Source organism: Manis pentadactyla, chromosome 3 (assembly GCF_030020395.1).
Source record: "Manis pentadactyla isolate mManPen7 chromosome 3, mManPen7.hap1, whole genome shotgun sequence".
Taxonomy (NCBI): domain Eukaryota; kingdom Metazoa; phylum Chordata; class Mammalia; order Pholidota; family Manidae; genus Manis; species Manis pentadactyla.
The window spans coordinates 109,086,690-109,111,072 of NC_080021.1; the positions used below are offsets into that span (position 1 = coordinate 109,086,690).

The window sequence follows — 24,383 nt, forward strand, 5'->3', positions numbered from 1 at the left end:
GGAGTGTAGGGAAAATGGAAGTTTCCTATGGCCAGGGTCCTCACTTGACCCTAATCTACTTGATAATATAATTGACCTACTGCTTAGCCGAATGCTTACACAACCATTGGCAATGAGCCATTATTGTCAGTGTTGCTATGTAAAGAGCTCTAACCAGTGCTCTTCCCAGAGGCAGAGACAGAGATGGGTTGTGACTTTGCCAGAGGCAGTGATTCTAGCGCTCCATCTACCACCATGAGAATAGAGCTTGAAATAAACCCTTTTTACCTGCAACACTCCATTGTTGTTATTGTCTCACTGAACTCAGAGTGAACTTGTCTGGAGTTGAAACTGTCTGGCAAGACACTGAGGTAAAGCATTCAGGCAGGAGGAGCTCCCTCTTACTGGAGGGAATTTGGGCTTTCTGTTTTCTTAGGCCTTCATCTGAATGAATGAAGGCCACCACATTAGGGAGAGCAATCTGCTTTACTTAGTCTGCCATTTCAAATGTTAATCTCATCCAAAACCACTCACACACATATCCAGAATAATGTCTGACCAAATATCTGGGCACCCCATGGCCCAGGCAAGTTGACATAGGAACTTAACCATCATACCTTGGTTTACAATCTCAGCTGTCAACTAGAATCAACTGAGTGCTTTTAAAAAAACTCCTGTTCCCCAGAAAACTTCAATCAGAACCTTGGAAGACATAATCATTTTCAGGCAATTGCAATTTAAGCCCAAGGTGGAGAGGTTCTGCCTAAGCAATCACCCTAACTGGAATTATTCTTTTCTCCATGTAATACAGCATTTGCACACGAACAGGAATGCAGTACAGATGGGAGCCATGTGAGGAAACAGGGTCTGTGCGGAGCTTCCACTTTTGCTGTAAGTTGCAGATGTCAGTAGAGCTGCCCAGTTTGCAGAAGTAGGAGTGGTTGTATGGTGGCATTTCCAAAGACAAGTATGTGTTCCTGGCAATGGTGGTAGTTGCAGAAGTTTTGAGTTAATGGCATTTATGTCTTGGTGGTGATGCCGCACATCACACCACAGTTGGTAATGACCGCAATAAGCCAATATTCTTGCAAACTGCTCAGAAAGCTCAGCCTTAACCTGCTTCTCCACATCCCCCAGTGATTAGGAGAGGTAATAAATATCCTTCAATAAAGGTCTTTCCTGTTTGTAACCCAGTGCCCTCACTAATCCATCTCTATGAATCTCAAGCCAGGATAAATGTCCCTCCCAGCTGGGGGTATAGATCAGTGTCATTATTTTATTAGTTACTGTAGAATTGGAAATGGAGAAAGCAAGCCAAAAAAAATCAACATCTTTAGTTTCAGTGAGGTACAACCTTTGATAATAAAGGTAACTTTATTTGCCCTAAAATGTTTTCTCTCTTATATTTCATTCCAACTTCAAAATAATTCCAGCTTTAACAGCACAAACACAGCTTGGTTGAAAGTTCAAAGATGCCACTTTGGTTTGCCAGCTCAGTACAAAAGTACACATTCAGGAAGTGAAGGCATGCACCTCCAACCTAGGTCGATACAAATTTATTGAGCACCTACCAAGAAGACAGCAGCAGGATGGCTCTTATCACCTCCAGCTGTGTTCATTTCTTGCAGCTACCTTAACACAGGCAATTGTCTGATGAGAATGGGATCTGAAAGGGAAGTTCATTGAAATGAATGGAATGATTCACCCACTGGTAAATCCTAAGGCACATTCTCCTAGCAGGATGCAATCCACTCAGGACAAATCACACAGTTTTTAGAATAAACTGGCTCACTCAGTTAAATTAGCTTTGGGGCTAATGGCTTCTCTAAGTTTCCTAATTGTTTCCTTGAACTGATGGAACTGCCAGGCTACTTTGGTATTGCACAAATTCATTATTATTCTCAATCCCAATCATGCCATAAAATAAGTGGTCTCATTTTAATGTATACAGTCTGTCCAAGCTCACAGAAAAAAGGGCATCACAATTCTTAAAACTATCAATGCTAATAATCACAAATGAATTTTTCAGTATCATTTTCTCCTGGCCAAAAAAATAAATAACTAAATAATAACAGTGTGCTAGAAAGAGAACTAGATAAGGGAGTTGATATATGATTTTGTCATGTCATTGTCACCAACTAGCTCTATGGCCAAAGAGAAGGCCTCCTTGTCCTCATTTCTGTTGTGAATCTGTGATTCTAAGATACTGAACTATGCTATTTTGGCTAAATAAATGAGCGATGGCCTAGGCTTTAACAAATACTATAAATATCAAGTTACATTTTAAATGTTTTGTTGTGGGAATCTGAGTCCCAGGATTTTAATTCCTGATCCAAGTAATAGTCTGGGATAAACAAATGTGCTTTTAGGCTTTTCAGCTCCCAGAGAAGCTGCTTACATTTGGCAAATCAAAGGAAGCCACACTGGAGAGCTAATTAAAAACCCAGAACTAGTTTTAGCTTTACTGTTATGACTACTGATCCCCAAGGCTTTTTAGTTGCTGTGGTTCTTCATTGCTTTGGGTTACAGTTCTCGGCCTTTGTGATTTGGTTTGAAAGAACAGAAGAGAAAATAAACTAATATTTACCAAATGAATAACATTTGCTATGCACCTAATCTGTTTCTGGAGAGAAAAAAAAAGTTATTGCAAGTTTTCAAAATAACTCTGTAGGACCAAGATCATTTTCCCAAGGTCATCCAGGTTTTACAAAGTAGAACTGGGACCTAAACCTAGCTCTCTCTGGCCACCAAATTCATTTCCCACTTCACAATGCAGAAAAGACACTGGCAAAATACTGGAGCAAATGTTGACCCCAAATGGCTTCCTTTCTTCAAAATATCTCACCAACAACAATTTCTGGAGCCCTGAATTCTATATTATTGACATGATTAATCATATCAGCTCATTCATATGACATATTGATCCCCATTAGAATAAAAATTCCTATAGGAGAACATAGCAAACAGCTAACTAATTATTCCCATTTTACTTTCATCTTAGTGTGCATTTCATCAAACCTTTTCCAACACACATTTCTGTAAGCAGGCATTGGAAAATACACGTACATTAGAAAAGGTTTGATAAAGGCTCTTTATCATGGGACAAGGGCACACAGATGTTTCTGGACCGGAAGAACTCATGGTCTAAGGGGTGCTGATAGAAATATAAATCTTTGTGCTGCAATGTTCACGATCGAAGGCCTGTAATAGAATTTAGAAAGTGATGTAGTGATCCAGAAAAGAGTCAGAGAAGGTTTCAGGTAAGTGGTGACAGAGGTCAATGGGGATTGGAATGGATGTTGTCAGTTTTGTCACAAAGAGAAGAAATGGTGAAAAGAAAATATATTAGTCAGGGTTCCAGGTAGAAGGAGAGACAGTGTTCTCAAAGTGCATATTTTGAGGAGAATATAGCCAAGGGATAACTTACAAAGGAGGGGCAGAGGTAAGGACCCACAGGGACAATGCAGTGACCCAGAACAAGTTACAGCAGTGCATTACCAGCCCTGACTGCGCTGACAGGGAGGCATGAGAATAAATTCCTCGGACTCACCCCCTCCTTCTCTCCTTCCTGCTAGTGCTCCCCACTAGCCAGACCCAATGAGAAGCTAGAGATCAAAGGAACCAGTTTGTATAGTTTGAAAAATCTAGCCTTCTAGGACAGAAAGGAAAGTAGAAATAAATCTGGATGGGCAAATAAATCAGACTGGGAAGTGAGGATGCAATTGCAAAGATCCAGTATAGTGAGGAAATATGACAGAGCCTTAGGTAGCAAAGCTTGGCCCTGAACCCTGGCTTCACAACAGTTGAGAGTCATGTGTTGATGTAGAAAACAATGATCCAACATACAGCCCTTTTGATTATATGCTTGAAGCTGATAGTGCTATCTGCATAGCTCATGGAAAAGACTTCATCTTTTTGAGGAAACAATGTAGGGGAAGTAATGACCCACTTCTATTTGGAAAAAGAACAATAATATGTTTTAAAGGCTCTTATCAAATGGAAAAGAGAATAATTCATCAGAAAGCTATGTTCCCACCAGCTACATACACAGATAGAAAGGCTGCCAACCATATTACCAGGGCTGAAAAGAATTTGTGCAATCATTGCATTTTCTGAAAGCTAAAAATACACTTTCCCCAGAAACTAAAAATAATAATTGAGTAAAAATTTAAAGCACAGAACCCCCACAGACTTTAGGGATTGTAACAGTTTCAAATGATGTCGGATTTAAAGGTTTTATTGTTTCCTGGAATTAACTAGAATCAAACAGTTTTATACACAGTCTGAAGCTCTTACATGTTTCGTTTAAGGAAGAGTCTTCTTGTTATTTTTTCTTTACCACATTAATATAGTTGTAGAAATTTTAATGGTTTAAGAAACTACCAGAATTCTAGGTTTACAAAAGTGGAGACATGTAGTTCTGAGAGCAGAGAAGCTGGGCTCCTTCCCATTTAGGACCACCTGCATTGAAAAACACCCCTACCAATCGATGACCAACACTATTACAGGAGTTTAATTGCCTAGTAAACTGGACTGAACATATTTCAGGAAATTGAACCAGAAATTCATTTCTTTCAGAGTAGCCTGCTCAGTCATACTCCAATAAGTTTAGCCCCATGTGATCTCCAAGAAGACAGATTAAACCATTTCCCCAACCCTTAAACCCACCTGAATATGAATCCACCCCTATTCAAGTGTAAGGCAGACAAACTCTGTATGAATATTTCAAGAGTGTACAAAGACCCAGGAGAATTTAACCACTGTCTTGGACTAGCTGGGCTCGGTTGTGCCCAAGCAGAAAGTAACTTTCTCTCCTCGGCTCTCTTGCAGCTGCTCTGGTGGATCTCCCTTCCCCACCCTGACATGGGAAGAACCCATCATTTTTTCTGGGTACTCTGGGTACTAACGAATAAATCAATATTAATAAATGGCCCATAATCAGGCATTAAAACTTTCCATTTGTCATCCATCTATCCTTCTCCCTTTCCTACAGCTCAGAGTTTGTCCACCCTCAAAAGCCTGGAGCAGGGATTTCTTTTCTCCTCTCTCAATGTCTTCTCCCACTCAGGAGCTCTTTATGGTTCTTCTGGGGTTGAGGCCAGAGGAGCCAGAAAAGGGAAGGTGACAAAAGGTCTTAGTGGACTGGTGCCACAGTGGCCAGCAGTCGGTGTCCTCTGTGGGGGAGATCTCGGTGGCAGCACCCCTGCCCCATGGCTGGAGGTACCGCCGGCCTGGGACCACTGCTTAGCCCCCTATCAACAAGCCCCACCAATGAGGTGCCAACACTCGTCTTAATGTGTGTAATTCTCAGCTAAGGACCAAGACCAGAAATTCCACTTTAACATTCTTCTATACCATTAAAACTACCTGTGTTTGATAACAAATCAAAGCTGCTGTACAGTGACAGCATATAATGAGAGCAGCGCCGTCCTTGATATCACAGCATGTGAACTTGCCCCACACCTGCTGCTCTGCCTGGTCAGGCCAGTTAACCTTTCTAGGCCTTCATTGCTTCATCCGTATTCTGTACTTGACTGGATAACAAGATCGCAAAATTCTTTCCCATATCTGGTATACTATTTTCCTATGAAATAATTACTGAGGAAATAATAATTGAGTAAAAATTTAAATACTTTTTACAGTATTACTTAAATACTATTGTATAGTCCCAAAGTATTGGAAATGTTCCAATCGATGCAGTAGGAGAGTTCCACAAAGCATCTCACTGACAGGTCAGAAGTCATGTCCAGGCAGATGTGGGACATGAACCCATCAAGCCTTAAAATCTGTAACTCTTGCTATTGTCTTAAATCTGTCTGCCTACCCTAACTTGTCCTGCCTCCACAAACATCCTTTATTATATGTATTTTCTTTTCTCATGCTCTGCCATATTTACATGAGTTTCTACCTGATATTTTTTTTTTAATATTTCAAAAGGTATCCAAACCAGAGTCAGAAAATAAATATCTCCCATGGACTCAGGCTGTCAGAAAATATAAAACTCTGCAATTCTCAGACACTAGAGTTTTTTGACCCAAAACTGACTATCAGGCCAATCCTTGTCCATCTGCCTCAATGCCCAATTTTGCCTTTCTCTGATTGTAATTCATTAATTATCAAAATAGGAAAAATGGACAGTTTGTTGGAGGATATTCTTTTTAATTGCTAACTTAAGGGGCATCATGAAAGAAGCAAAGAAATAAAAAAACAGAAAATAAAAAAAGATGTTTATTAATGGCATTAGGTAAAGGCAGCCCTTGAGAGACAAGATTCCCACTGTTAGGACTTTAGAGTAAATCAGACTACAATTCATGTGGCCAGCTGGGTATGTACCATTCTGGACGCCTATTGTTAAATCTCAGTTTCTTTGTAGTGGAATGGATTCCAAAAACATACTGGAAAAAATCACCTAGCTGCATAAATTCAGACTACATTCCATACCAACTGAAGACAGGTGTACCAAACTACTCTTAAAGGAAGCATCATTGACAACAGGAACCACACCAAACCAACAAATTAGAAGTCGTGGCCCTGTGTGAGTTTGAATAATTTATTTAATTTCTCTGGGCCACAGTTGCCACCATTTTTAATTTTCTCATTTATTAATCCAGTTTATGCAATTGTTCTAGAACTTTCCCCATTGAAGTACATTGGCACCTTTGTCAGAATCAATCGACCACAGAATAGTGTGGGACTATTTCTAGATTCCATAGGACTATTCATAGGACTACTTCTAGACTCTGTTCTATTCCATCATTGATATAATACCACTATCATATCTGTTACCATCATTTTGAAGTCTTGAATTTTGAGGTGTTAAGTCCTCTAACTTTACTATTTTGCAAGATTGTTTTGACTAATCTTAGCCTTTTGCATTTCCATATAAACTTCAGAATCAGCTTGCCAATTTTGCCCCCAAAATGATGTACTTTGGATGCACTGCATCCAGAGATGAAATTAAGGAGAATTGATGCCTTAATTAATAAGTAAATGTTCCCAGCCCATGAACAGCAATTGTTTCAGTAAAACAATCTTGCACATTTTTTTGTTTAATTTATCCCTAACAACTTTTAGATTTATGCTATTGAAAATGATTGATAAAGTTTTGTTTTCTGTAAACTTACTACTATTCATAGAAATATATTTTATTTGTGTATTTTGATTTTGTATCCTGAGAATTGTTCCTTCTGGCTATTATTTTGCATCCTCCTAGGGTTTCTGACATAACATAAACATGTCATCTATAAATAAAGGCAGTTTCATTTCTTTCATAATATTGATGCCTTTTGTTTCCTTTTCTTGCTTTGTTGCACTATGAACTTCAGTACAATACAGAAGTGATAAGGGCAGGCATCCTTGTCCTGCTCCATTCCTAGAAGAAAGTATTCAAATTTCCTTTTAAAATCTTTTATAGGTGCCCTTTTGCAGATTGAGAACACTTCCTTCTATTTCTAGTTTTTGCAGAACATTTTAAATTGTAAATAAGTTTTTAATTTTTCAAATGCCTGCTCTAAATCTACTTGAAATAATCATACAACTTCTGTCTTTATTCTGCTAATTCTTGGTTTTGACACAAATTAGCCTGCTAGGGCCACCATCACAAAGTACAGAGTAGGAGGCTTAAACAACACGATTATTTCCTAACATGTCTGGAAACCAAAAGACCCAATCAAGATGTCGGCAAGTGTGATTTTATCGAGGGCCTCAAGGGAAGGGTTTGTGTCAGACCTCTCTCCTTGGCTCATAGGTGGGCAGCTTCTCCCCGTATCTTCACAAGGTCTTTCTTCCCTGTGTGTCTGTGTCCAAATTTCATCTTATTAGGACACCAGTCATACTAGATTAGGGTCCCCCAGTGGGCTCCTTGTAACTAAATTACCTCTTTAAAGACCTTATCCCCAAATACAGGTACATTTTGAGCTCCTGGGGATTAGGACTTCATATGTGAATCTGGGAGGGGTGGGGGACACAATTCAGCCCATAAACATAACGCATTAAGTTTTCTATATATTGCTGAATTTTTTTGCTAACATTTTGTTAAGGATTTTTACATTTTATTTATGAAGAATATTGGTCTATAATTTTAATTTCTTGATATCCTTATTAGGTGATGAGTCTTTCAACACTAACATTCAATGATAATGTGACCCTGAGAAGAACAAAGCTATGAAATTGAAATGTTCACTTTGCCTGAGCTAATTACCAGGAAAGCACTTTAATATGCAAAGTGGTGTGACCCAGTCAGCTGCACCACTACATAGGGAAGTATCATGTTCTGCTTGGCAAACAGACATTCGTCACTACTATGTGCCAGGATCTGAGATTCAAAAGCAAGTAAGACAAATCCACTGTCCCAAAAGTGCTCACAACCCAACATGGTGAACACTACAGACAAGGTGACATCCAATCAAAAGAGTGAAGTAGAAGATGTCACTGAGAACCAGTACAGACTCCAGAAATATGAGGATAAAGATATTTATATGATTACAAATAAGAAAATAAGACACGGAGGAGAAATCCTAAGGCTCCAAAGGCAAGGCCCAAATGAATGGAGCAGACACAGTAGTGCACCAAATGGAGGATTTGGCAGCCTTTCTCCCCGTGTTGCACAACTCTAGTTCCATGCATTTCCTTGCCTGCAGTGTCCTCCCCAGCTCCTCATGTCCAAGTTCACCCATCCTCCGGACTGTGCATCCTTCTTTATGAAGGCTCTCCTATGGTCTCCAAGAAGAAGTAATTGCCCCACACCTCTTACCACTTCATAATGTACATGTGGTCTCACTGTTACTAGAAATAAATTCCTTAAGGGAAAAAAATCTCTGTATTTTTGTATGTCCAATGTGTCTGTATGTGTCTGTCAGAATCTAGGAAACAGTGGAGGTAAAATATACATTCAGTAAAAGGAAATTCCCCGCCTCCTGGCCTGCAGCATGATTCACAGTCCCGCATCATTTCAATGCACCAAGTTTTCATTTCACTCCAGGCCCAGAGTCTCTGTATGGGACAACCCTCCTTGACAGTGATGTAATTGCTCTTACTAGACTATATGAATCCCTTTTCCTCAAATTTCTAAATCTCCTTTGACTAGGCTATAGAGCCTGTATCAAAGACATTTAGCTGAATTGCCAGTCATTGTAGCAATGATACATTTGCAAAACTACATTTTTCATAATTTTTAATGTATCCCAGTGTTTCCTCATGATACCTACATGTAAGTCCCTATTTTATTATGGTTGGAAGCACTTACTCTTTTATTTATTAGCTTAATGCACTAGATAATCGAATTGGCTGGAGTTAACAGTGTTTCAAGGTACCACATGGTCCTGAAACTCAGCAAGGAAGCAAGATGGCAGATAACAAACCCTGCTCCAGGAACAGCTGCTTGATGCACAGCGTCTGTCTGCTAAGTGTGAAATAGCAGCCACAGCTCATGGGGAATGCAAAGAGGTGTTCAGATCTCAATGTACCTTCCTATGAGATAGGTGCCTGGTTTATTTTGTCTTCTTTCAAATGTGAGTACTTGAAGTATGCAGCTGAAGAAAACTCAGAGTAATTCTATTTGGAAAATTTACTCTTAGTCAAGGAACTCGATTTGGTATCAAGAGTCATTATCCAGACTCTGGATAAAAGGATGGGGCTGCATCCAGACACTGGCTCCTAGGTGATCACTCTCTGTTCACCAGACTATTATGTTTTAAGTGACTGGTTTAATATGCCACAGTGTTTGTCTTCTGTGCCCGAGACTCCTGTGGTCTACAGGGGTGACTGCATCTTCCAAGTGTCTATAATATATAGTCAGGAAGATTCAGGGCCAAGGTGGTCTAATCTCTATTAACAGCTGTGACAGTCACAGAACATCTGGTTCTCTTATCAGTTTCGTAACTAACCAGCTGTATCATCTTGGACAAACATTTAAAATCTCTATCAAACCAGTTTCCATTCTAGAGGAATTCTCATACTGTAAACACCTTGTAGAGAGGTATAAAGGTATTTACAATATACCATTCTAGCCAGATAGATCTGACCAGAGATGTTTTCTATGAAATATTGCTTGAGATGATAACAGTTCCTTAGGATACTGGTTTGGGAAACACCAACCTATGTGGATGTGAGAAACAAAGAGTGTGACTCATCAGTTACCTATAGAAGTCATAATATTAATATTCTCAAAACAAAGATGGATCACAAAAGACTCCAGGATCACAACTTCAAGGGCCTGGCTACTGATCGTCTGGGTTTGTAGAACATATAGGGGATTCTGTGAATGCCAGCCTTTCCAGATATGTTGGAATCTGGGGCTACTAAGCAGAAGAAAGACTAAACAGATTTTGTTTAATCCCATTCAAATGATGGATGGCCTAGCCTGGCCACTGACACAGGAGATGATAAAAGATAAAAGGCACAGCTAGGGTTTAGACAAGCAAACCCTTCCATCCTCCTTGGACAAGCTCCACAGAGAACAAAGACCACACCTGTACGGACAGGCAGAATGATGCAGCAGATGGAACAAGCCAAGGCCCTGGGTTCAGATAGACTGGGAGCTGAGCTCTGCCGCTCTGCCTGTCTGTCAGAGGCCTCAGGCCAAAAGTGTCACTCAGGCAAGTCTTAAAGGGTCTGCACTTGTTAGCCAACAGAGGAAAGGGGGTGTTCTAGGCAAAAGGCACAATATAGTTGAAGGTCTGAAGGCAAGAGAGGGTATGCATGTTTGAGACCCTGAGAGTAGCTTAGTGGGGTGGGAGCATAGAGCTGAGGAAGGAAGGTGGGAACAAATGGGCTGGAGAGAGGAACTGGGTCCCAACAGGCCCTAAAAGGATGGGACTGCATCGATGGTCAATGGTTTCGGCAGACGGAAGTGCCTAACTAAGACGTGGTTGGGGAAAGAGATGACTAGGTTCTCTGTGTGGGGCACCAGATGCAAGGAAGGAGAGAGACAAGTCAAGAAGGGTGTCCTGTTTTCTGGATTAGGCAACTGGGTGAATGAGCAGAAGTTGGAATGTGGACATGAGGCCAAGAGGCACAGTTGTAATCACAGTCCAATATCAGATTCCAAAGTGAGAGCTGCTCATGGCAGTGGTAGCAGAAAGAATTAAAATAAACAAACCAGCCTTTCTCAGCTGCATGAAAACATCAGCAGCTCATCAATAACCTTAAATAAGAAGAAAAATGCTCACCACAGCACTATATTGAGTGTCATTTCAATTAAATAATTTAGATAATGGAGTTGCATTGGAATCCTTCTAAAAGGCACCAGGCCAGGCATCTAGCAAATATTTGTGGCATTATAGACTATTTTAGAAGCCAAATATCTGCTTTGCCTTCTTAGCACAAGAAATTCAATAAGCCTGGAAAAAGTTCAACTTCACCAGCCAGCGTGATGCAATACCCACAGGGTGGAAGTCACTGAAGGTAAAAGAAAAATTTCAGGCACTGACTGTTCAGCTTAGCAAGAAATAGTCCAGTGAAGGACTCTGAGACCTTCAGAATAGAAGAGTGTGGTGGATGGTGGTGACTACAATTTCTACAGGGTGTTGGTCTTAACAAGAAATAGAGCTCTCAAAACCTCTGTTTATTTTTTTCAACGTGGTTATTTAAGCACTTTGGAGGTTAAGAACTTAGAAGGCCTTCTGCCTTCTTGAGCAGCAGTCTGGACTGCATGTTTCTGGAGGGGAGCCCCATGGAAAGTCAGAAAGAACACAGAGCTGGCTCACTTCCCCACTTACTTGGCATGGCGGTTTTGTCACGGGATAGAATCAGGCTTGGATGTACATGTTGCAGCCCTGTGGGTCCCTAAACAATTTCTAAAATGTATAGTTTCTCTCTTCTCCTTTGTCCATAATTCTCTTGTGTGCTTTGGCTTTTGATGTCCTTGAGGTTCAGTTAACGTTTGTTATCTGTCTTTCCTAGGAACCTAAGATGCTACCAAGATTTTTAAAATGTGGGCTCCTTTTATCATCATCCCTTATCATCAGCCACGTTTGGGTGTCGCTCTCGCGCTGGTTCGGCCAGCTTCCTCTTCTTTATAGCTGCCAACCAAACTGCCTCCAGCTTCAGGCACATCGAAGCTAAACAGAAGAAAGACGCTTCCCTCCTGCGTCAGAGAATCTTCAGTGAAGATGCATGGCTGTATTTAGTGAGCATTTATGAGGCATTGAGTCATGCTAAAGGAGACATTCCTTATGCATCATCTATTTAGTAAGTTTTTTGAAAACATATACTACATTGTTTTTTGGAAAAATTAAATGTGATGGCCTAACTGAAAGGCAATATTTAGGTAACAATAATATTTGGAGTTCTATACATTAATTTTGTCGAGGGATTTTTGGGATTTCCTTCCCTTACCATCCACTCCCATATGGGAGTCATCTCCACTGTGTCTAATAATCAGACCCACAAACAAGATTTTAATAGGATATGAGGACATGTAGTTATTTCTAATGTCTCAGCAGTAAACCTTCACGAAACAATCAGCCCTTAGCCATTTTTGTTCCCTGAAAAACATAAAGCTGGCAATAAATCTATAAGCAAAGGCCAGCTCTGCATTAGCAAAATGAAGCAGAGAATTAAAGCAATTATCTAAGTAATTTATCATGAGCCTGGGGTAGGTAGCTGAATTACTTAAATGAATATTTCAGGGTGAAAATGCCTTATTGGTAAAAGGCCTTTGAAGGCTCTCTTGGCTCACTGCACATAGAACAGGAAAATCATTATGATGATGAAATCTATGTGTGTGTGGAAGGGATCCCCTGTTGGAACTTTGCTTTGAAAATGGAGACAGTTCAGAAATGTTACTGTGGTTGAGAATTTTTAGCGTTTGGTGCCAAAAGACAAAAGAAAGAAAGAAAAACTGAGGCGGACCAAACAATGATTCAATCACTGGGGGTTCAGTTCCTACTCGCCATCCTGTCCTGGGTTCCACGGCATAAAGGCTCAGAGAAGCTTTAATTTCTTTCCCTGACCTCATCTTAGATGAGTCCCCAAGTCAACACTTACCCCAGCTGCAGGAGAGATAGGGAATTTTGAAAGTTTCTCAAGATAGGATGCGACTCTACTTCTTCAGCGCTCAACAAATCTCAGAAGCAAGGATCGCATCAATCTAACTTTGTCTAATTTTGTTCCTATATTCTCATCACTCATGAGCCTTGATGTCATGACTCTGAACAGGCCAGAGGATGCAAAGCAAGGAAATCGGCTCTTTTTCCAAGAAGGGGCTCCTCAGATCCTTGCAACTAAAGATCTGGTTCAAGGACCAGCAGCAGGCACAGCACCGAGGACGTTACTAGTGATACTGAGTCTCAGACCCCGCCCAGACTTGCTGGTGAGGAGCGACTGTGAAGCGCTGATCTTGATGATGCAGTGGGTCTAGGAGAGCAAGTGGGGAGATGTGGGCAAGGGAGCAAAGGGAGAGGGAAAGGGAGAGAATAACCACTAAGGGCTGCAGGATCCAGGGCTCAGAGGTCTGAGACAATGCAAAAGCAATGCCAACAAACCAGGTGACTGAGTCATGAAGCAGGGCCTTGGGTGTGCTCTCTGAGGTTCCCAGCTGAGGGTCAGCACGTGGGGATGACAGGTGTTAATTATGGCCACCCGGTACTGGTGGGCCCAGCTGGAAATCATCGAATCATCAAGTAAGAGGAACACTGCCTCCCTATTGATGGCTTGCTTGCCCTAAGGCAGGCCGTAGTCCCTTCTGTACTAACTCATTAGGAGCTAGGGGAGGAAAGGGTGGCAAGATAGTTGAGAATGCCCCACTTTTAAAAAGTTCCTCACCTGGGTGGAGTTTGATGGAAACATGCTGTTTCCACAGTACATATTGTGTTAGCTTTTCTCTGAACATAATCTTGCTGCTATTAATTTAATTTTTTTTATTGACTGATTTGGCCAAGCTTGCATCCTGGGCACTTTTTTTTTTTTTTTTTTTAAGGAGAGAGCTCACTTCACAGTGCATGCACAGATTCCACATGGGGCAGAAACATTTCCTCTTGTTCTGTCCTTGGAAAAGATGGAGAGCAGCTGGCCAGCTTCTGCCACATGTCCTCAAAGAGTATGACTGAGTCACATGAATGCCCTCATTTCCAGGGGAAGAACCCCAGCCTCTCCCCCCATTTCAGCAATACTAACAATGGCCATTTTCTGAACACCAGCTAAGTGTGAGGCATTGTACTCTTGTCTCCTAATTGCATAATGGACCCAAGAGCTCCCTGGTTCAGCACAGCTTCAAATAATCCTCTGCTTAACTGTGCTTTTCCTCAGCTCACCCACTCTTAAAAAGATGGCAAGGGTGCCTGCCCTGGCCACACACAGGAATTGCTTCAAGGACCCAGTGAGAGACCCTGGTGAGGAGGTATGCAGACGTGAGGCCTCAGCGTTCCTGTACTTCTCACCTGGAACTTCTCCATGCCCTCCATAAAAATCCCCATGCAGGAAGCAGAGCTGTGCTCTTACCTGGGCTGAAAAGCTCCGAAGCCCTTTCTGCTGCTGCATTCAGCTGACCACACTAATGCAGCCCCTCTGAGCTGCTACCATCCAGCAAAGAGCCTGCCTCCCTCATGGGGCACCGTGGAGTCGGGTTTTCCCTCCCTAAGTGAATGACAATCTCTTGTTCATTATTAAATTTGTCAAACTTCAGATTTAATTCCAATCCTGTCCTTCACACTATTAGTCACACACGCCCCAGCTGAAGTGGTCAGTAAGTCATCCCCAGAGCCATGCTCACATCACTCCAACACCACCAGTTAACCCCTTCATTCACCAACAGCAAGGGAGTTTCATTGATTTGAACATTAGCTGTCTTAGTGAGGTCTGACTGCACCATAACATACCTACTCAATATGCAAATGTTCTAGGATGAATGTTTAGATTCCAGAAAACCAATCTGGTGACTCAGATTCAATATAGTGCTTATTAAATGTCACCTTTCTCTCCCTGGACCCTATGCCATGGATTTCACCTAAATTATATTATTTAGTCCTTACAGTAGCTTTGTGAGATAAATATTAATATCCCAATTCTACATTAAAGGAAACAGAAGCTCAGAAGCTAAATGACTAGTCCAGAGTCATACAGCTACTTGGAAAAACTGAAGTTCAAATCCAGGACTCCCAGTGCTAAGTCCAGACAACTGTCCACAATGCCGGTTACCATCGAGAGTAATGTGGAAGAAATATTTGCAGCACTCTTCATGGAAAACCTTGCTTTTATGATAGCCAGGAGCTTTGTAAAAGCATCTTGAGATGCTTATGGAGGAATGTCACTTGCTTGGTGTCGCTGAATATCTAGTTTCGTGTCACAACTCACTCCATAAGTGTGCAAAACACATGAGGTCCTTACTAACACTTTATACTGCACATTGGAAAGGACTAAGTGTTACTTCGTGTTTGGCAAGGACTCGTCCATTCTGTCAGCCTGAAAGAATTTTTGGCCAACAGGTTTTGTTCAGATCCACAGTTGTTAACTATTAAAGATGTCTGGAAAAACATTCAGGTTGGGCTGGCTGCAGTATTTAATGGATGGCTGAGGTCAATCAAAACAGTGTCCAAAAATGAAGGAGCACTTCATTTTCTCTCACACCTCTGAACAGATTTCTGGGTATGAATTAAACCTTTCTGTTCTGAAGATGAGCTCTGTGGACTATACCACTCGACAGGTTTACACACTCCATCCTGCTGAAGGATTTATCATTTACAAGAGAAAGCCAAATGGGTTGTATTATTTTGAAATTTCATTCAAATACTGGCAACAAAGGCCAGAAGTAACAGTGACTTCTTTCATTTCTTTTTCACATAAAAAAGATCTGGAGGCAGGCAGTTTAGAGTTTGTGTGGCAGCTCTACAATGTCATTGACAACCCAGGGTCCTTCTGCCTTTCTCCCAACCTTTACATATGGTTGCCATTGTTAATGTGGTTTCTTAGTCTTTGCTGGCTGCTGGGCTCCAGCCAGTATTCCACAATCCAAGGGAGCAGGAGGAAAGATAGGAGCAAAAGAGGCCCCAACAGCCATCTGTCACCTCCTTCAGAAGTTTTCTTAGACGTTCTATACAAAGCTTTCAGCTTCAAGAGAAGCCACATTGTATTTTTTAGTGCCCAGCCTGTTAAAACTGGAATTTCTGACCAAAGAAGAAAGAGTGGGGCCTGGACTTGGCCAAGAAAGCAGAGGCACTGAGCTTTAGAGCCTGGCCTAGACACAGGGCCCAGTCAATCCAAACTAGAGCAGCTTTGACCGCACCACACTCCTTACAAAGCTGAGCTATACAACTCTTCTTATTTTCTAGGGTGTCTACACAGAGCAGTGAGAAGACTGAGATTGGATCCCAGCTTTACTACTGATAAAGGTGACTGGGTGGTGTGGCTATAGAGCAGTACCCAAACGGGCTTGCCAGGCCCTTCCATCAGGCACACCGCCCCCACGGTCCCATTAGCTTGAGTGGCTGCAACACCACCACACGCTGGTGGCTCAAACCACAAACTTAATTTCTCACAATTCTGGAGGCTGGAGGTCTGAGATCAGGGAGCTGGCCTGTTCAGGGTCTTGGGGAGGGCTCTCTCCTGATCATGCCCGTGTGGGCTTTCCTTGGTGAGCATACACAGAAAGAAATTTTTGTATTTCTTCCTCTTTTAATAAGAGAAATAATCCCATCAGTTGGAGCTACACCCTCATGACTTAACTCATCCCTAATCACTTCCCAACGGCCCACCTCCAAACCGCACTACAATGGGGATTAAGACTTCAACGTATGAATTTGGGGAACACAAACATTGGGTCCTAGCACCCACCTAATCACGAGCAGCAACCTGCTACAGGCCACACCACAAGACAGCCTCTGGGCAGAGGAGGGTGGCAGACGCAGAGTGCACCAGAGTTCATGCTCCCTGCAGCACCAGAGTTCGTGCCCCCTGCAGCAGACTGAGTCCTCAAGCCCAGGCTGGGCTGAGCTGAGCAAGCTCTGCCCCTCCTCCCAGCAAAAGGTCCCTCCTCCATCCTTGCAGGTGACAGGAGGAGGCAAGGAAAGGCCAGAAATGGTCCTCCAGTGAGCTCCAAATGGAACTCCCTCCATAAGAGGCCAGAGAAAAAGGACATCCCCCTTCACACCTACAATATGTTTGTTTTCTTCTTTCATGTTTTCTCCCAGAACCTTCCACACAGCTACCAGAGTGTGCCCTCACTAACATACTATAAGGTTACTCTAGGAACAGAAAGGTTAGGGGACTTGTTCAGAGTCACACAGCGAGCTGGAGACAAAGCTGAAACCAGGGCCCAAGTCTCCAGACACCCTTTCTGGCATTTTCTCTACACTTGGCTGGCTGTGGATGGATGCCCTGGTCTGTCAAGCCAGCTCCTGAAGTTTCTGCAGCATTTAGATCGGGGCCCCTAGCAGTGAGGAAACATCTCTGAGGGCAAAGGGTGTTCAAGCTTTATGAAGCTTCCTGGTGGGCTGGAGAATCAACTCAATCCATCAAGAAACATTTTTAATCACCTACTGGGTGCCAGGCTGTCACTGGGATAAAGTGGCAAAAACCATACTAGCAGAAAGCTGTCAGAGCCCAGCAGGGGAGACAGACAAGAAGACAGGCAAGGTGCTGGTGTGACAAGCACAGTTCAGCCGCACTCAAGGAGAGGGAGAGGCTTTCGGAGCAGAAAGCATGCTGAGGGAGGAGATCATGTCTCCTGATAATTCCAAAGTCACTTGGATGGCTGGACCACAGGGTGTGTAAGTGTGGAGAGAAGAAAGGAAGGAAAAGAACTTTCCCAGGGATACAGTGCCAGTTGAGGTTGCAGCTATTTAGGCACAGGGGCCCCTCAAGGTGAGGGGGCCATCACAGGCATCCCCCAGTGTCTGTCACTTGAATAAGAATAAACCTAGAGGCCATCCATTTGAAAACTGTTTTTTTGAATCTCATTTCAGCTGTTACAGCCGCTGTGGGAAGTATTACCACTAACGGCAACAGACACATGGACTTGCCTGCTGCCCTACACAGAGTCCCTTGCCTGTGGATCTGGACAGGCACCCAGGGAGGCAGCTGATGTGCCTCCTTCAGAAGGACCCCTCTCCTGCCGCGTTCAACCTGTGCTCCAGCTAGGGCTGGGGCCTCTACTCCTTCCTCAGCAGGCTGGGGGTAGGTTGGGAGTCAGTTCAGACAGACTTGGCACACCCAGAGCTGGCAACCGAACAGACTGCAGTGGAAACGGGGGCTTCATTCTTAGTCCCAACTACAGGTTTTAAGTCCCCAGAATGATTTCCCCCCTTTCAAAAATTTTAAGCCACAAATCCTTTTTTGAAAAGTTGCCTTGCCCAGGACCCCACAGAAGAAGCAAGCATTGTCCTGCTACACCAAGCCCTCCCTCGGCAGCCCCTGGCACCCTCTTCAGACCCCACAACTCCCTGGCAGACACAGGGAACCCACACAGGGCCCCTGCACATGGTGGTCCTCTGGTGGTCCAACCCCTCCTCACCCAGTCTGGGTTGCAGGCGAGTGCCCCATCCAAACCCTGCAAGTGCCTTGGTGAAAGGCCCCCAGCGTTGCTGTGGATTCCCTGTTCCAATCCCATCAGAACAGGCAGGACTACAGGATCCCTCCACCAGAGATTTCCAACCCCTGGTCAGAGGCGCACTTACTTTAAAAACAGCAAATGCAGCACAGTCCTGTAGCTCACTGTTCCCCGTGTAATGTGGTTTCTAGGCCTGCTCTTTAACTTGAGCATTTTCTTCTGGATATATTCCAGTTTGCCGGAATCTAAGAAAAACAAAATTTAAGAATACAGTGTAATTCTCCATTGCTGACAGGCAGAACTTGAAAAGATTTTCTTCTCTGTATTTCTTTATTTTGTATTTCTATTTTTACTCATTTCTTTATTTATATGGTGGGAAAGGCCTGGAAGACAAAACATTCAGTGAGGCTTACAATGTCTTGGGTATGCCACATATGCTACACCTTCTAAGCTTTATGTCACAGGTAGGATAAAGTTAGACCAGTGGTAAGCGAAAAGGCCTCCTTCTGTTGATTTCTCTCTACTGTAGAAAAACAAACAACAACAAAACAGAAAAATGAGAAAAATCTCATCAACATATAAGAAGATGGGATTTATGCAAGTCTGGCTCAATATGCAGGAACCCATGATATTAACAAGCTAAAAAAGAAAAATCTTACAAATTACCTTTTAATAGTTTAAATGTTTACATCTTCTGGCATTTATTTTGGTATGGCATGCAACAGGCTCTAATTTGATTTTTTTAAACTATTTTTTTTGTTAACTAATCCATCCATTCTTCACTGGTTTATCACACACAAATTTCCAAAGTACACTAGGAACAGTTTTCTTAACTGTTTATTTGTTCTAGATGCATGCAAAATCTTTTTATCAAATCCAAAAAATAATTTCATGATTTTGTTAAGATCTATTAAACTTGTAATTATTTATGGAAGAATTAACATATCTACAATGTTTAATCTTCCCACTCAGGGATGGGGTTCTCCATTTATTCATATTCTTTCACATGGCTCTGCAAAGCTCTGTAACTTTCTTCTTAGAGATTGGCTTATTTCTTGCTAGAATTACTCCCAGGATTTGTTGTTCTGGTAACTGGGGCCTTTGTTCCTGTGCAGAGGGGCTAGATGACCAGTTTCCTACTTTTATAGATCCCACATTTCTAAGGCAGAGACTGAACAGGGGAGGAGAAGAACAGGTCTTCCTACCTACACGTGGGCACTCATTCACAGATCACTGACGGTCGTTTTCATCAGCCATGAATTCAGTGGAAATCCCCCCAGGTACCAGCACTAATGTGGAGGCAGTCCTAAATCCAGTTTTCTGATTTCCTGTGCCTTCTCAGTACTCCCGTAAGAATCTGCAAGAGGCAACACGGACACTCACCGAATGTCACTGTTCACCCCACCTTTTTTTTCTTCCATTCTGAGCCCAGAGTCTTCAAATGGGTCTCAACCAGCCAAGAGCACTGTCATACTATGTGTATTTTGCCATATTATCCATAGTGGTATCTAGACAGATCTTGCCAAATGTTTTCCTCGAGAAACACTAGGGCCTATGTTACTCGCCCCATCTTGCCGCACAGTGAAATGCTTTCACAAAAGGACATGAGGTTAGTTTGGCATCACTTGTCGCTGGTGGCTCCACGTCTTCCAGCAGTCAACACATTCCTTTCAAAGTGCTCACAAAACATCTGCTTAAAATTCGTTCTGAAATTTGACCAAACGCTAGAGTCCACCCCTTTTCAAACTTGTGACATTTACTTGTCATCAATTTCTGGTTCCTCTCTTGTTGTACAGGATTTTTTAGATGACTCCCCGATTATGTATCTAAATTCCCCCAGCACCGTGGGAGGAAACTTGGCTGCACCTGAAGACATGAACTCGTGACACGAATCAAGGCTTGCTCTGCATCTCCAGTCCTTTATTCTATAGATTATTCTACTGTCTTAGAATTCTGAGACTCTCAAGAGAACCAGGAGCTGTAGGAATGTTCTTTCCTTACCAGGAAACGTGTTTTAACCCAACACAGGAAGCATAGTGCTTCCTGCCTTGGGGTCAACAACCATATCCAGGCTCACGTGGCGTGGTTCACTCTCTGGCCTGGACGCTTTCCCTGGTTTCTCAGTTTCAGAGCTTGGTCACCTCTCACTGGAACCCCACACACACCATGCCCATTTTAAATATCCAGCTTGAACTTCTGGACTTATGTCCTGCCCCTAATGCTTGAATAGGAACGGGAATTATGATCATGAAGTCACACGTGCTGTGTGACTGTGAGACACACCAGCGTCTCAGGCGTCTTCTCCCAGGCTCCACGGGGGTGGCGGGGGGTGGGGTGGGTATTACTTGCTCCTGACCTCTGGAGGCATTTGGATGGAGAGGACAGATTGTGGGGGGAGGGGGGCGGATAGTGGGCCAAGAAGACTGTCCAGGAAGCAGACACCAGGCCTATCCCGAAGCCCCTGCCTGGGCCATCGTCACAGGCCCCAGGTCATAGTCACAGGCAGTCCGGGGATTCTGGCTCTGCAGCAGAGCCCCCGCCCCTCCTGCCGCCCAAGGATGCTGAAAGGAGCCCGCCCACGTCCTGGGGTGGGCTCGCTGGACAGGCAGCCGGCCTCCTCAGGAGGCTGAGGCGAGGAATGAGCTGTGAGACCCATAAACACCCGCCTTGCAGGTCTGCGGCTGGGGTGCTCCGCCTCTGATGCCCTCTTCCCACACCCATCTCCAGCTGCCCTCCCTGCCCATAACCTCTCAAGTTGGATTGGTGCCCCCCAGGGAGAAGGCAGGGCCATGGGTGGGGGGGTGGTCAAACACAGGGCTGTTGTGGTGTGTTTATGGGTCACCCCTGGGTTGGGTGAGGAACATGCTTCTGGCCCCTGTGGGTAAGTGAACCCTGGTGGGCAGTTGCAGCCCAGACACTCAACACCAGCTTGTCTTGCTAGAGTTTACCTAGGTTTGCATGGGCCACGCTGCAGAAAAAAGAGAAAAGTTTGTCAGACCAGCACGCCTGCCGGCACAAACTGACTCCCTGGCCAAAGCACTGCTCCCTGGGAACATACTGTGTCCCCTGACTGAGGGTCTTCAACACACCCCACCCCGTCCACCTGCCCCCGATCAACTCCACTCTTGTCAGAAGACCCTGTATGGCTTCTCTGCACCCACCATGAACTGGAGTGTGCTGCATATGTGTAATGAACAGAGGTTTATTGACATGATTTAGGTAACAGTGATCTACTGCATTTGCTTTGGGAAAGGCTCTGTGCTTTTTGTAGCTGCCCATTTTCACAGGCAGATGTGTCCTTCCAAAACCAAAGCTATCTTTGCTAAGCACAGGAGACCCAGTGCAACTCCATTTCCCACCTGTGCTGAGACACAGCCCTCTCTCCTACTGCTCCCACACAACTGCAAAGCCCTTAAACTGGATGGAGTGCCAACATGGAACAGTCCAGGTGGCCTCAGGGTGCATTGTCCTCGTGCCCAGGACCTCATCCCCAGGCAGGAACCCGTCATAGAGGCCACACCCCTGCTCTGGCAGAACCCCAGGTACAGGCAGGATATTCACCTGCTGTGAGCTCTAAGGCTGCCAACCGAAGGTGCCTGAAGTAAGCTACTTTCCAGGATCTGTATGAAAACACGGGAGCTGACACATTCCTGTCAATCTCACGGGATTGCTAAATTCTGATGCAGAGAACACATGTTTCAGTCCAACATATGTGCACCCCAAATGGACCAGAATGTCCCCTGATTTATGCAAACCTCCACCCATTCTCCCAACTCACCCTCAGATCAGTCCAATGGTCCTCCAGACCTCACCAGGGAGCTGTATGTAATGTAGAGGCTATGGCTAATCAGGAGGGCCATGAAGGATTTGAGTGGTATAAAGAATTAGCTTGTTTCTAAATAATTTTACTTCATCTATACAATAAGAAGTTTATAAAAGACAATTTCCTGTCCTGCTAATTATTCACATATTCAATAGGAGCCTAATACATTGTAGTGAAAGGTATTCAGAAATAGTACACAGCTGCCCTCTTGTGTCACTTTCATATAATGAAATATATTCATGCTTAACTACCAGTGATTCAACTAGCTATGTGTTTTTAAAGGTCACCGTGTACCACTACCCTTCCACATATGAAACTGATGTCTTGAATATTAATTTACAAAGCACAATATGTAAACATATACCATCTCTCTCTGTCAATTTAATCAGAACCTATTGGCATAAACATCTAAATATTTGAAAGGTAGTATCATTTACTCTCTCCAGGTCCTCTCCTAATCCAAACACCCAAAATTCTTAACGTGCTCTTGTAGCATCTCCTTACACTCAGTGCTCAATTACCATTTAACTTGTTCTTATTGAGTGCATGGATTTGCACTAACCCTTCGCTGCTGGACCCTCAATTCCCCCACAGAAGACAAAATGGAAACAAGTTCTCTTTTATAACATTGATGAGAGCATCACTCACAGAGGGCCACCTGTGGTCTCTGTAGCCATTTATTAAGCATCTACTATGACCGAAGTACTATGCTAAGTTCTTTTAAACAGAATAAGCAGAATACACATAAAGGGAAAACATCTCCATTGAACAGATAAACCCAGGTTACAGGAGTTAGGTGACATCTTCCAAGAAGCTATAGGTGGTCCCTTTCTTCCAACTCTAACTCTGCCAAGCAAGGCTGCTGCTCTCTCCTTTGGCACACCCCTCCACCATAAAAAGCCATCTACATGAGTTCACAGTCAGCCAGCCATTCAGCATCCTGGAAACAATCTCATTAAAGTGCAAAGAAGTTTAGTCAGTGAAGATCAGTTATCATCAGTGTCAACACAAATGGATGCTCTGTTTCTTTACTAAGTTGTTGCGTTTTCTTATTAAGTACCATGTGGTATAAGAAATTGAAAGCAAGTCATGCTGTTTTGGGGACTGTACTTTTGCACTGGTCAATACTGATTTGGTGGCTACACGCCATAAACCAGGTAGAGATCGTCCAGTGGCGATGCCAGAGGACCAACCACTGTGCACCTCCTGGGAGGTAAAGCTTGTAGAAGAATTCATCACAAAAAGATAGGAATAAGATATAGTAAGAAAATATAAGCTGAGGTGCAACATCCTGTGACCATAACCAGGTACACATGAATCCCTTCCCAGCTACACCTGATTGGCTGTCCACGGTACTCATCTTTATATTGGTGTTGGGCTGAACTGTGCCCCCTCCCAAATTCATATGTGAAAGTCTTAACCCCCAGGACCTCAGAATGTAACTATTCAGAGATAGGGTCTTTAAAGAGGTAATTAAGGTAAAAGCAGGGCATGAGGACCACCCTAATCCAGCAGTACGACTGGTATCCTTATAAGGAAAGGAAATCTGGACACAGACAGGTACAGAGGGATGACCATGTGAAGTCACAGAGGGAGGATGCTCATCTAAAAGCCAAGAGGGAAAGCCTCAGAAGGAAGCAGAACTGCTCACGCCTGGATGCTGGATGTCCACCTCCAGAGCTGTGAGAAAATAAATGTCTACTGTTTAAACTCCCAGCCTGTGCTTCTCGGTTACAGCCGGCTGAGCAGACTCACACACTCTGTACCCTCTCCCTAGTCATCCACCCTCCTTTATATCGATTCCCAGTCAGCATCTTCCTTTCTACTTACACTTCCTCTCACTCAGCAATCTCACACAACCCCGGGCAGTCTCCACTACATCCTTCCTGCTTCTTTCCTGCAAAGCTCCCTCTCTCCCTCTTTTTTCTCTCTCCGTCCTGTGTACAGTCTGTGAGGTTTTAACACACAGCAATCACATCTATAAAAATGATGGCATTAACATACACCAGATATAAAGCATGTTTTTGTAGCTCAGAGGGGTATCACCACAATTAAAACAGTGAAAGGGTTTTAATGAAACACACAAACTGCTGATCAGGA

At 43.3% G+C, this 24,383-nt stretch overlaps 1 long non-coding RNA gene across 1 annotated transcript in view; it reads right to left on the bottom strand.

The window, feature by feature from the left end:
• LOC130682924 (uncharacterized) overlaps positions 1-20,002 on the bottom strand; it is a 58,246-nt gene extending 38,244 nt beyond the window's left edge. The window contains exons 1-3 of the long non-coding RNA XR_008996378.1: positions 19,844-20,002; positions 18,588-18,705; positions 1,551-1,645 (exon numbers count right to left, since the gene is read on the bottom strand). This is a non-coding gene — a long non-coding RNA (uncharacterized LOC130682924). The remainder of the gene's footprint in view (positions 1-1,550; positions 1,646-18,587; positions 18,706-19,843) is intronic.
• Between the last annotated feature and the right edge of the window lie 4,381 nt (positions 20,003-24,383).